This window comes from Ictidomys tridecemlineatus, chromosome 8, assembly GCF_052094955.1.
Source record: "Ictidomys tridecemlineatus isolate mIctTri1 chromosome 8, mIctTri1.hap1, whole genome shotgun sequence".
Classification (NCBI taxonomy): domain Eukaryota; kingdom Metazoa; phylum Chordata; class Mammalia; order Rodentia; family Sciuridae; genus Ictidomys; species Ictidomys tridecemlineatus.
Genome location: NC_135484.1, coordinates 63,842,924 through 63,858,001, shown reverse-complemented (window position 1 = coordinate 63,858,001; position 15,078 = coordinate 63,842,924). Strand labels below are relative to the sequence as shown.

General features: G+C 32.5%; 1 long non-coding RNA gene across 1 annotated transcript in view; it reads left to right on the top strand.

The window, feature by feature from the left end:
- Positions 1 to 6,727, top strand: part of LOC144365868 (uncharacterized) — a 101,136-nt gene extending 94,409 nt beyond the window's left edge. The window contains exon 3 of the long non-coding RNA XR_013424599.1: positions 6,641 to 6,727. This is a non-coding gene — a long non-coding RNA (uncharacterized LOC144365868). The remainder of the gene's footprint in view (positions 1 to 6,640) is intronic.
- The last annotated feature ends 8,351 nt before the right edge of the window (positions 6,728 to 15,078 follow it).

The window sequence follows — 15,078 nt, the reverse complement described above, 5'->3', positions numbered from 1 at the left end:
AGGAGGATTGCAAATTTGAGGCCAGTCTCAGCAACTTAGCAAGACTCTAAGCTAAACTCAGGAAGACCCTGTCTCAAAAACTAAAAAAAATAAAGGGGGGGGATCAGTGGGGATGTGGCACAGTGATTAAGCACCCCTGGGTTCAATCTCCAGTACCAAAACAACAACAACCACCACCAATCTTATGGTAGTCCTATGTCTAAGAGTGTCTTTGTTTTACATTGCACTTTGCCCCTCCATTTTTTCTTTTTTTCTTTTTTATCTTTTTTTTTTTTTTAAGTTAGCTTCTAAATTCAAGACTGTTTCTTGATTTTGGCTTTGAGTGTTGTTTTGGTGCTACTTTCTTTCATCTACTTTGGTCTTTTTTAGAAATTTGCTGCTACTTTGACTCTTACTGAGTTATATACCATGAAAACACATAACTTAACTGTTGTTGTGGTGGTAGAGTTTACAAATTTTACTTGATAATCTCTGCTCTATGTGAATCTTCTCTGGTTTATTTTCTCAAATCAGTGTCCATCATGAGCCTGTCATTGCTTTTTTTTTTAATTTTTAATTTTTTTATTGGTTGTTCACAACATTACAAAGCTCTTGACATATCATATTTCATACATTAGATTGAAGTGGGTTATGAACTCCCAATTTTACCCCAAATGCAGATTGCAGAATCACGTCTGTTACACATCCACAATTTTACATAATGCCCAATTAGTAATTGTTGTATTCTGCTACCTTTCCTATCCCCTACTATCCCCCCTCCCCTCCCCTCCCCTCCCATCTTCTCTCTCTACCCCATCTACTGTAATTCATTACTCTCCTTGTTTGTTTTCCCATTCCCCTCACAACCTCTTATATGTAATTTTGTATAGCAATGAGGGTCTCCCTTCATTTCCATGCAATTTCCGTTTACTCTTCCTTTCCCTCCCATCTCATGACTCTGTTTAATGTTAGTCTTTTCTTCCTGCTCTTCCTCCTTGCTCTGTTCATAGTTGCTCTCATTATATCAAAGAAGACATTTGGTATTTGTTTTTTAGGGATTGACTAGCTTCACTAAGCATAATCTGCTCTAGTGCCATCCATTTCCTTGCAAATTCTATGATTTTGTCATTTTTTATTGCTGCATAGTACTCCATTGTGTATAGATGCCACATTTTTTTATCCATTCATCTATTGAAGGGCATCTGGGTTGGTTCCACAGTCTAGCTATTGTGAATTGTGCTGCTATGAACATCGATATGGCAGCATCCCTGTAGCATGCTCTTTTAAGGTCTTCAGGGAATAGTCCGAGAAGGGCAATAGCAGGGTCAAATGGTGGTTCCATTCCCAGCTTTCCCAGGAATCTCCAAACTGCTTTCCAAATTGGCCGCACCAATTTGCAGTCCCACCAGCAATGTACAAGAGTACCCTTTTCTCCACATCCTCGCCAGCACTTGTTGTTGTTTGACTTCATAGTGGCTGCCAATCTTACTGGAGTGAGATGGTATCTTAGGGTGGTTTTGATTTGCATTTCTCTGACTGCTAGAGATGGTGAGCATTTTTTCATGTACTTGTTGATTGATTGTATGTCCTCCTCTGAGAAGTGTCTGTTCAGATCCTTGGCCCATTTGTTGATTGGGTTATTTGTTATCTTATTGTCTAATTTTTTGAGTTCTTTGTATACTCTGGATATTAGGGCTCTATCTGAAGTGTGAGGGGTAAAAATTTGTTCCCAGGATGTAGGCTCCCTATTTACCTCTCTTATTGTTTCTCTTGCTGAGAAAAAACTTTTTAGTTTAAGTAAGTCCCATTTGTTGATTCTTGTTATTAACTCTTGTGCTATGGGTGTCCTATTAAGGAATTTGGAGCCCGACCCCACAATATGTAGATCGGAGCCAACTTTTTCTTCTATCAGACGCAGAGTCTCTGATTTGATATCAAGCTCCTTGATCCATTTAGAGTTAACTTTTGTGCATGGAGAGAGGAAGGGATTCAGTTTCATTTTTTTGCATATGGATTTCCAGTTTTCCCAACACCATTTGTTGAAGATGCTATCCTTCCTCCATTGCATGCTTTTAGCCCCTTTATCAAATATAAGATAGTTGTAACTTTGTGGATTAGTCTCTGTGTCCTCTATTCTATACCATTGGTCCACTCGCCTGTTTTGGTACCAGTACCATGCTGTTTTTGTCACTATTGCTCTGTAATATAGTTTGAAATCTGGTATCGCTATACCACCTGATTCACACTTCCTGCTTAAAATTGCTTTTGCTATTCTGGGTCTTTTATTTTTCCATATGAATTTCATGATTGCTTTATCTAATTCTACAAGAAATGCCATTGGGATTTTGATTGGCATTGCATTAAACCTATAGAGAACTTTTGGTAATATCGCCATTTTGATAATGTTAGTTCTGCCTATCCATGAACAGGGTGTATTTTTCCATCTTCTGAGATCTTCTTCTACTTCTCTTTTTAGGGTTCTGTAGTTTTCATTGTATAAATCTTTCACCTCTTTTGTTAGGTTGGTTCCCAAGTATTTTATTTTTTTGGAGGATATTGTGAATGGAGTGTTTTTCCTCATTTCTGTTTCAGAAGTTTTGTCACTGATATACAGAAATACCTTTGATTTATGCGTGTTGATTTTATATCCTGCCACTTTGCTGAATTCATTTATTAGCTCTAGTAGTTTCTTTGTAGACCCTTTTGGGTCTTCTAAGTATAGAATCATGTCATCTGCAAATAGTGATAATTTAAGTTCTTCTTTTCCTATTTTTATGCCTTTAATTTCTTTCGTCTGTCTAATTGCTCTGGCCAGTGTTTCGAGAACTATATTGAATAGAAGTGGTGATAGAGGGCATCCCTGTCTTGTTCCAGATTTTAGAGGGAATGCTTTCAACTTTTGTCCATTCAGAATGATGCTAGCCTGAGGCTTAGCATAGATAGCTTTTACAATGTCAAGGTACGTTCCTGTTATCCCTAGTTTTTCAAGTGTTTTGAACATAAAGGGATGCTGTACTTTGTCGAATGCTTTCTCTGCGTCTATTGAGATGATCATATGGTTCTTATCTTTAAGTCTATTGATGTGGTGAATAACATTTATTGATTTCCGTATATTGAACCAGCCTTGCATACCAGGGATGAATCCTACTTGATCATGGTGCACAATTTTTTTGATGTGTTTTTGTATTCGATTCGCCAGAATTTTATTGAGGATTTTTGCATCTAGGTTCATTAGAGATATTGGTCTATAGTTTTCTTTCTTTGAGGTGTCTTTGTCTGGTTTCGGAATCAGGGTGATGTTGGGTGGAGATAATACCATGCATTTTATCTGATCATAATGGAATGAAACTGGAAATCAATGATAAAAGAAGGAAGGAAAAATCCTACATCACATGGAAAATGAACAATATGTTACTGAATGATCAATGGGTTACAGAAGACATAAAGGAGGAAATCAAAAAATTCTTAGAGATAAATGAAAATACAGACACAACGTATCGGAATCAATGGGACACAATGAAAGCAGTTTTAAGAGGAAAATTCATCGCCTGGTGGTCATTCCTCAAAAAAAGAAAAAAACCAACAAATAAATGAGCTCACACTTCATCTCAAAGCCCTAGAAAAGGAAGAGCAAAACAACAGCATATGTAGCAGAAGGCAAGAAATAATTAAAATCAGAGCGGAAATTAATGAAATTGAAACAAAAGAAACTATTGAAAAAATTAACAAAACTAAAAGTTGGTTCTTTGAAAAAATAAATAAGATCGACAGACCTTTAGCCATGCTAACAAAGAGAAGAAGAGAGAGAACTCAAATGACTAACATACGGGATGAAAAAGGCAATATCACAACAGATGCTACAGAAATACAGAAGACAATTAGAAATTATTTTGAAAACCTATATTCCAATAAAATAGAAGATAGTGAAGACATCAATAAATTTCTTAAGTCATATGATTTGCCCAGACTGAGTCAGGAGGATACACACAATTTGAACAGACCAATATCAATGGATGAAATTGAAGAAGCCATCAAAAGACTACCAACCAAGAAAAGCGCAGGACCGGATGGGTATACAGCGGAGTTTTACAAAACCTTTAAAGAAGAATTAATACCAATACTTTTCAAGTTATTTCAGGAAGTAGAAAAAGAGGGAGCTCTTCCAAATTCATTCTATGAGGCCAACATCACCCTGTCATTGCTTTTTGTATCAGTTCCTTTTTTGTATCTATTTTGCTAAGTCAAACTTTCTCATTACCTTATGGGGCAATCATCTGGAGCAAGTGAGAACTGGTTCCTTGGTCAGAGAACTGCCGGCTGCTGGACTCTGCACCCCAGCCCCTTCTGATTCTGATTTTGGCCCTTGATGTGTGGGGAGGAGCTCTTTATTTTGGAGCATTGAGGAGCTAAAAAATTTTCTTACCCTACTACTGTTAGCACATTGATCCCTTAATTTCTTCATTTGAAGCATTTTCCAATTTTGCTGTTTCCAATTCCCTCTTTAATTCAGAGTTTTGGACCAGTAGCTTGACATAAACCTATTGTGATTTACTTTTAAATTATTCTTTCCTGGAATAAAAGTCCCCTTTTAATTACATTTTCAGAATAAAATTATGTCATGTACCTTATTTAACTCATGTTCAGGGATGAGGTCCATACCTATATAACCAAAATAACCAAAGTAGTATGTTATCTTATAGTATGTTTTAGTTATCATTAAGAATTAAATGCATGCGTTGTATACATAGCTTGACTAGCTTTTGCAAGGATGAGTCTGAAAAATGTAAATAAAGTGATTGGAACAATTCAAATGATTAAGTGACAGCATCTCATATTTCACAGTTCACATATATTATAACTTAGAATGAAACATTTATTCTTTTACTCCTTTTGAATAGTTCAATAACTTTCTATTTTATTGAACTTTAGAAATTTTATGCATATTTTTGAAGCTTATTAGAATAAAACTTATTCACAGCTTCTTTCTGGGCTATGTATTAAAATAGAGGTAAAAATTTGAATGCTTTTGTAGTTAGTAAGACTCAAATATGTTACAAGGTCATGTTGTTAACATTTGGCAGTGAATAGAGCTTGTAATATCCTGAAACCCAATTCAAAGCTTTTTAGGCTAATCAATAGTGCTACTCAATTATATAGATGAGGTAAGAGATAATACATAAGTGGGTAGACAAAAATTATAGCAAAATTCCCCTGGCAGCTGCCCATTTCCTTGATTCTATTGCTAAGCTCTCCATGAGGGCCTATCAGGACTACTGGCTGAGTGAGGGTCAAGGGTTCTGGGAAAACAGGTGTCTCTCAGACTATTTTACTTGACAGTCTTGAGCACTGAGGTCACTGACCCAGCAGAAGAAAAGTAGACCCAACAACAGTGGCAAGCAGTACATTTGACATTCTTTGCCCTCTTTTTTACATTCATTTTGATTTTGATTCACCCTGAATCTTTTCATTTTTTGACAACATAGAAATGCATATTGTTTCTGGGCCTTAGCAAGATGCAAGTAAAAACATACCTGTAGAACTGTAAAATTCAAGATAGAATGAAAACTATTTTAGGCCAGGGTTTGTTGATTTGATGATAAAGTCTGACTTCTGTCATGAAATAAAAATAAAATGCACTCTATAGATTAATTAGAAATAATGAAAATAATCTTTTGGTTCAGTATACTTTGACTTTAATATCCCCATGAGCAGTAAGTGGGCACAATACTTATTTTTCTTTTTGGTTTCTGTTTACCTTACTCTTTTCATTTTCTTATAATGTCTGTTTCTCCACTTTTTCTCTTTCCCCACTCCTCAGTCTTTCAAGCTCTGACTCACTTACACAAATATATACACACAAAAAAATTATGTTTCCTTCTTCCAATAAGAGAGAAGGCTTAATATAATATTTCAAGAGTATATTTTTATTTCAAGAGTATATATTAAGGCATGACAGTTGGGCACAGTTTGATATATTCCTTGAAATATAGCTGCAAGTCATCATTCTATTTTGTGCCTAGAACACAAAATTAAAATTTGTGCTTTTAACTGTATTCTTGTGTTTCTCTTAAAGTAACAGTCCTTTATAAAGATGCCATCAGGAAACATTAAGTGACATTAGATAATTTTTAAAAATATCACAAAAAGTGGATATTTCACTATACACTCCTAATATTTTTGTAGCTCAGATATTCTGCATACTCTACAATTCTGGGGTATTTATGAAGACAACTGAGTATTAATTTACAAATATTGACTTTACAACCACTACAGAATATTTCAATGATAGGATGGTACCAGTAATACAGAAAAAAAATATGAGATTGTATAAAGATGCAAGTGGTAACTAAAAGAAACATCACAATGTACTGTGATAGAATGTTAATGCCCTGAATATGCATTGATATATTTTAGCAATTAAACGTCTTTTTTGTTTATAGAACAGACACATCTAACTCATGTTGAAGATTCAGACTTGAGTATCTAAAGTAAAATTAAAGCCAATAATTTTATTCTGATATTTATGAGGAAATGTTATATGGATCAAATTGTAAACCTGCTTCCTTTTTTGGTAAAATGAATTACACCAATTGGTTTCCAAAAAGTAGGATTTTCACTTTTATATTTAATTTTTAAATATTTCATCATTTTATTTTTCTAGGTTCAACTTTGCTACAGAATTAAGAATTTGCAGTTAGGGCAATGCTAAGAACCACATCTGCAATGAAATCAATTATGTGTGCTTGGTAAGTAGGATAGATAATATTTGATAAGTACTTTTATGTGCCATAAACACTAATGCTCATGTTTTACCTACCATTTTATTGTAAGCACCACTTAAGATTATTTTTCCCCAACTGCTTTGTATTTATCCACAACTAGAAGATTTACTTTTATGAAAATTTTCAATCTATTGCATTCAAAATATTTTTAATTGATCATATTAAAAATGAAAACTCACCTCTTCATTGTTTAACTCAAGTGTTCATTCTATCTTCCTAAAGATAGTAAGAACTTCTCAAACACCTAGGTATTTTTGGACTGTGTACTTGGTGCTTGGTGTGTCTTCATTTTCCCTTTAGTATCTTCTGTTTATAATGTTTCCCCTGTAAAGACTAAATAATATGCATATAAAAGTGAACTGTAATATTAATTTCTTTGGTAATATGACCAGCATATTGTTGCCATCCTTTAATCACTTATAGAAATGCTGACAGATAATATGAAAAGCAATAAGGGTTTATGTGGAGAAATTAACTCAGGAAATCAGAACATAGAAACAAATTACACTTTTCCTGCTCCAATTCTACATAGTTCTTGAAACTCTAGTTAGAGTAATCAGGCAAGAGAAGGAAATTAAAGGGGTACAAATAGGAAAAGAAGAGATCAAATTATCTCTGTTTTCAGATGACATGATCTCATATTTAGAACACCTGAAACAGTCCACCAGAAGACTTCTAGAGCTGATAAATGAATTCAACAAAGTAACAGAATACAAGATCAACATTCAAAAATAAATTGTGCTCCTATACTTCAATAATGAATCTTTTGAACAAGATAGTTTTCCTAACTATCTCACCTACAATAACTTCAGTAAAAAAAAAAAAGATAAAATAAAATAAAATACTTAGGAATCAATCTAACAAAAGAGGCGAAGAACCTCTACAATGGAAACTATAGAATACTAAAGAAAAAAGTTGAGGAAGACCTTAAAAGGTGGAAAGACCTGTCACATTCTTGGATAGGCCAAATTAATATTGTCAAAATGGTCATACTACAAAAAGCACTCTACATATTCAAAGCAATCACCACCAAAATGCCAATGACATTCTTTACAGAACTAGAAAAAAGCAGTACTGAAATTCATTTGGAATAATAAGAGATCCAGAATAGCCAAAGAAATTCATAAAAGAGTAAAGCTGGAGGCATCACAATATCAGACCTCAATTATACTTCAGTGCTATAGTCACAAGAACAGCATGGTCTGGCAAAAAAAAAATAGGCCAGGGTAACAAAATAGAAGACACAGAGACAAACCCACATAAATACAGTTGAGACTAGACAAAGGTGCCAAAAATGTAAGTTGAAGAAAAGATAGGATTATTAACAAATTGTGCTGGGAAAGTCAGAAATCCATATGTGTAGAAGAATGAAATTTGACTCCTATCTCTCACCTTGCACAAAAGTCAACTCAAACTGAGTCAAGGACCTAGGATGAGAACAGAAACCCTGTAACTGCTAGAGGAAAATGTGGACCCAATGCTATAGCATGACTTCACAGGAACTAACTTCCTTAACAAGGGCAAGAACTAAAATAAAAAATCAGTAAGTGGGATGTCAGCAAATTAAAAAGCTTCTGTACAGCAAAGAAAACAATGAAAGCATGAAATGAAGAGAGCCTACAGAATGGGAAAAGATCTTTCCCCGCTGCTCCTCAGATAGGGCACTGATATTCAGAATATACCAAAGAACTCAAAAAGCTCAACACCAAAAAAAAAAAAAGTGAATAAATGGGCAAAACAAACTAAATATACACATCTCAAATGATAAAATACAAATGGTAAAGAACATTTGAAAAAAATATTCAACGTCTTGTGCAATTAGGGAAATGTAAATCAAGACTACACTGAGATTTCATCTTATTCCAATCAGAATGGCAGTTGTCAAGAATACAAATAATAATAAATGTTGGCAAGGATATGGAGAAAAAGGTATGCTCATTAGTGGTTCCACTAATTTGATGGGACTGCACACTAGTAGAACTACTCTGGAAAGCAGGATGGAGATTCCTCAAAAAACTTGGAATTCATTCAATAAATGTGTTTGAATAGGTGTTATGTTCCACATGATGATCTATTTCTATAATTTCTACCAAATGCTTTATCACATTTCTTCTGATATTAACATTGTACTAATAATATTTTTCAGATAATGAAACAATGGCTGTTTAAAAGAGAAAACTTCTAATATAGAAAAATGTTAAGGGTTGGGGCTATAGCTCAGTTGAAAGCGCCTGCCTAACATATGTAAGGTCCTTAGTTTGATCTCCAGCACGTATTACCAAAAAAAAAAAAAAATAGTTTAAATTGCAAAAATAATTATCATATAAGATGAATTATTTAGTAGATTGTATTTTTTGTGCATATGTTGTTTTTGTTAAATTAAAAATCCTCTGAATGTTAAGTTATATATTCTGATTTTCTAAAAGTTATGTTATTTTGTAATTATTTTCCATTGTATTAAAAATTTAAAATATGATTATCAATGACTGTGCTGTTACAACAAGTGTGTGTGCTAAAATTTATCCAATCCTTCTGCTATAGGTTATGTATAGTTTTGTTTCTTCAGGGGATGTTATAGCCAATTTTTTATTCATAAAATTTGGTTTTCTTTACCATACAATTCTACAAAATAAATATTTAAAAGTGTAATTATGAGTATAAAATTAATATTGAGCAAAATTATTATTATTTAAATGTCCACCAGTAGTTCATGGATTATACTTAATTCTTGGTCCTTCCCACTGTACTAGGTATAATATTTTTTAAAAAGTCAATTACTTAAGAAAGTGTGGTGATGGTAATATAATGGATGAAAATAAGGCAAAATAAAATTGAAGAAAATACAGTTTGCCTTAATTTATATTTATTTGATTGTAAGTGTGGTTTAGTATTTTTCATGTTTATTTGTTTGTCTTCCTTCTCATAATGTCTCTATTGGGGCACAGGTACTAAACATTGTGTATTGATTGGTAAACCCTTATATTAACACCATAAATTTCCTTTTGTGCTTGTAACAAAATTCCCCTAGTATTATTTATATTTTCTTTTTATCTTTCTTTGATTTACTAAATTTTAATTCTACTGAAATCTACATATTTTCCCATCATGGTTTCCTGATTTGCACTTATGCTTGAAGTATTTCCCAATCTAGAAAATTGAAAGGTCATCTGATAGAATAATTTTCCAATTTTTATTTCATCTTCTAACACTTCAGTATTTGTGGAATAATTTGGATTGTGATATGAGGTAGAAGTTCTGACTAACAGCTATCCTTATGAGTGACTTTAGCAGGTGAACTTTATAATTATTTTGTCATATAGCTTTAAAGAAATGTGTCAAGTCCAAGAAATTTATCTTTAAGATTTGGATTAGAAATGTATTAACTATTTAAATTTAGGAAAAATTCTTAACTTAATAAGGCGCTGATAACATTTAAAATTTTACTTTTACATACAAGAAAACTCTGTTTATACAAAGAACAGAAGGAATAGAGTAATACTTCACTAAGTTATTTATTAGGAGATCTCAAGTTTTGATTAAAATTGTTTTTTTTGTGTATTATATTTTGTTACTTAAATTCTACTTTATATAGATTTTATAACTAATTATTATAGATATTAGGAGAGAGACTAGAAGACTAGCAAGAGCCTGGATTTTTTTTCAAACACACCCAGTTTTTGAATCATTCACACATAGGCCAGATAATGATAAATTTTAAGAAGGATACAAAATTATAGTGACATTTGTGCATTATGGTAGCTTATAAATTATAATATGATAAAAATTGTAAGTTATTTTAGAAAAAAATTATTTCTAGTTTGAAATTTGTACATATTCACATACAATATGCTAACGATATATCATCCTACCAATATATCATCACAAAACTTGTACATATTTACAAGGGCAGTGAAAAACAAGTTCATCAATACTTATTGCAATAGCAATATTAAAATTATTGTTAACAACGAAAACTAGAAATGCATTAAATATCCATCGATAGAAAATGGTTAAATAATGGCAAAAAATCTACTATAATATTATGGTGCAATAATATAATTCAGTGGAAAGTAATGAATTATAGATATGCACATTTTGAATGACCTTCACAAAAATGATATTAAGTGAAAATATCATGTTATAGGGAAGTGCATGTGGTATTATTCCTGATAAAAATGTTTGAATCCATGCCAAATTGGACAATATATATTACACTTATGTACAAACATGGATAAACTATAAAGTCATAGAATAATAAATTCAAAATGTAGAAAACTGGTTGCTTCTGAGTTGGAAGACAGGTTTTGCACATGTGTATTAATACAAGGGGCTTCAAATGTTGTGGAAATGTTGATTACTCTAGCTTAGTTATGAGTTTATGGTTATTTATATTTTTAGTTATAAAATATTTTTTTAAAAATTAAGAATTAGGTGTGGGGAGTCCCAAAAGATTGTTCTACAACTGAATGTCATTCAAATCCAAAAAAGGTAATTCCACTGTGATTAAGATTATTAGAAAATATAAAACAATAATAAAAATCTATTCAAAACTTGAAGTATAAATTACATAACTATGAACCCATCTCACTTATTAGTCTTGAATTAATATGGCAAACTATCATTCTTTAACTATTATTAATATAGTGAAATTCCAATTAGAATCCAAAAGGAACTATTGTAATGACTGGAAAAATGATCTTAAAGTATTCATGCAAGATTAAATAAGAAACATGAATAAAAATAATTAATAAATTGGATTTCTATAATACAATATGTACAAAAATTAACTCCAGAGTCAGTACAACTCTCTTGGATATTATATATACAATTAATGGCCCTCCTCAGCAATATTGAGATCCAGTTACCAGAAAAGAGCAGATAGGCATGTTTCATAATATAGAAATGGAAACTTTGTGTATCAAAAAGTCAAGTTTGGGCTGGGGATGTGGCTCAAGCGGTAGCGCGCTCGCCTGGCATGCGTGCAGCCCGGGTTCGATCCTCAGTACCACATACAAACAAAGATGTTGTGTCCTCCGATAACTAAAAAATAAATATTAAAAAAATTCTCTCTCTCTCTCTCTCTCTCTCTCTCTCTCTCTCTTTAAAAAAAAAAAGTCAAGTTGTCCAAAAACTTGAGAGGCAATAAAACTGTAGAATACAAATATTGCATTTGGGTGAATTATTTATTATAATTAGGTGAATAATTTCAAATGAAATAAAGTCATTGCAATGTTTGAACCCATTCATTTCACTTATTGAACAAATGTGTTCTGGGCACCTCTCATGTTCTATCCCTATTTTAGGTCCTGGGAAAACAACAGTAAAAAGAACCAAATAGAAAATGCCCTAGTGGAACTCATACTCCATATAAGAAAAATGAATGAGTAGTATATATTATGAAAACATACATATTAAACAAAGAAAGTAAGCTAAATATATGTCAGTGTTAAACACATCAGACTGCAAGCAGAGTGGTGCTATAATACATATGTATGTGTGTATGTATATACACAATTTTACAGTGTGCCTAGGGAAGAGCTGGCTGAGGGTACCAGGGAAGAGCTGGCTGAGGGTACTAAAGACCTGAAAAAAGGGGAAAAACAAGTTATGTGAACATTAAAGGTGAGACCAACATTAAAGGCAAAGAGAAAAGCAAATTCAAAAGTTGAGCTAGGAACACATTTGGTCTGCTTCAGAAGCTGCAGAGAAACCAATGTGGTTATAGCAGAATGAGCTGGGTTAGGGGAGGGAATGGGTAAGTGATGAGGGCAGAGGCGACAGGACCAGATCTGACAGCAACACTTTATATGGTATGAAGTTTTTTTTTTTTCTAAGTAGCATAGATAAATTTGAGTACAGAAGTGTCCTGGTCTATTTTACATATTTTTGCTGAATTCCTTTGGCTAGATTTAGGCATAGACAGTGGGGAAGGCATTGTGAGAGCTGTTTAAGGCTTTAGTAATGATCTAGACAGGAGAAAATGGCAGTTTAGTTTAAGGTGACAATGGATATGAAAACTGTCAAATATTACCAATGGCAAAAATATAATGGGTAACAAGAGTTGTATATTATATTTGGAAAAATAGAGTTCATTGGTGATCCAGTTTTTAATAGATAAAGGCAAAATCTCACTGGAGTAAGGTCAAATGGAAACAAGAGGAGAAAGTGAGATTAGATGTCTCCAGTGGATTTTTGATGTAAAAGAATGAAGAGAGAGTGGGTGGAAGTTGAAAGGGAAAATGGAGACAGGAGATGGGGAGAACTGTAGATTGAATAAAATGAGTGGTGCAAGAGATAGAAAAGAATTTCCTGGACAGTGCCCTTGACAGGACAGTATGTGATTCAATCCAGCAGACAAATGGAAGGTTGGCCCTTGCATAGGAGTAAGGACAATTCTTCCATAGTAATAGAGAAAAGGAAAAATGTAAAGCAGTTTGAAATGAGAGGGAAAAAATGAGATAAGCCTGTCTATTTTACCATTTTCTCTGTGAACTGGAAAGCAAGGTCATAGCTGAGAATGAACATAGTGAGAGGAGAAATTATAAGTTACACATTATTTTAGGTGATAGACTGAATGGAATATAAGACAATCAAGCACTAAGAACACAATTGAGATTAGAGATCATAGATGTCCAGTAAGTTCAGAAGGCATTGTGTGTATGAATGTATGTGTGTGTGTTACTCTAGCTTCATTCTGTGCAAGTATACATGGCAGAATGTACATAGTAGGATTTAACCAGGTCAGTTGTTTTGTCATTTGGTAGGATGAATTCAAAGAATTTTAAGGCTCCTAGTATTTATCTGAAAGAGTTGAAAGCTTATTCACAAAAAATTCACACATTTATAGAAGCTTTATTAAGAATTTATAAAACTTGAAAGCAAACAAGTCCTCCAGTATATGAATGAATAAATAAACTGTAATACATCCAGACAAGAAGATATTATTCACCACTTAAAAAAAACTATCAAGCCACTAAGAATGCATGGAAGAAACTTAAATGTGTATTACTCATGATAGTAGAAGCCAATCTGAAAAAGTTTCCGACCATATGATTTCAGTAGGCAAAATTGTGGTAATATTAAAAAGATCAGTGGTTACAAGGAGATGGAGAATAGGCATGACAAATTCTACTATTCTTCTTATTTATAAAGCATCAATAAAAATGTGCTACATGTATTATTGATCTACTATAGGTTTGTTTTTAATAATTTCTTTCTAAGACAGTTTGAAAGCCATTGTTATAATTTCATGAGGGTGACATCATTTTATCATCTCTGAGTATGAGTTTCTTTTATATAAACTTAAAAATATCCTTATATGGATCTCTTTCAAACTTCAGTGGCCATTTGTTCATATTCATATCTATGTGTTGATAATATGTGTTTTATGATTGATAAGCCTTTATGATATTTATTCTCAAATTTCTTATTTTTTATGTTGATACATATTTAATAATGTGCTCTGATAAAGTAGCCCCATATATTCTAATTTATTTCTCTTGGTTAATTTTCTATTCTTTGTTTCCTATCCTTTGCATGTCTTTTATAAGATTTCAGTACCAGAACTTCAGCCTTAATCCAAGTTTGTTTGGGGCTGTTGAAGCCAACATGTAGATCCTCTGATTTAAGGAAATTGAATATAAAATCACTTTACTATGATCTGTTGAAATATATATTTCTGTAGGCATAGTTAAAATTATTTTTCTATAGCATGTTAATTTGTTCCAGCTTCTTATTTACTCTACATAATACCTTTAAAAATCCCTTTAGAATTTTAAAATTTTTATAGGGAGAAAGAAACAAAATCATTTTGTTCAGAATTTTGCATACTATGCATAAGATGTTAATAAATAGACTTCTTTGATACATTTTATTTTCCTATAAGACAGTCATGAAATTTATTAGCAATTAAAAATTCTGGGAAGTCCCGTAGTAGAGAAATCTGACCAAAATCAATAAAACTTTTTCTAAATATACTTGATATCAAATTTACTAACCCCCTGTTTCTTTTTTCTTTAACATCTATGAACATTTCATTGAACAAATATTATTCAGAATAGGTTGAAAAATACTGTCATCTCTATAAATGAGTTAAAAGAATATGTTATATTTCTTGTACTTTACTAGTCTTGTTGAGAAATTCAATTCCAAAACCAACATGATGGAGACTTGGGCCTAATTTTTCTTCTAGTAGGCGCAGAGTATCTAGGCTAATGCCTAGGTCTTTGATCCACTTTGAGTTTTGTGAAGGATGAGAGATAGGGGTTAAATTTTATTTTGTTACATATGTCTTTCCAGTTTAGCACAATTTGTTGAA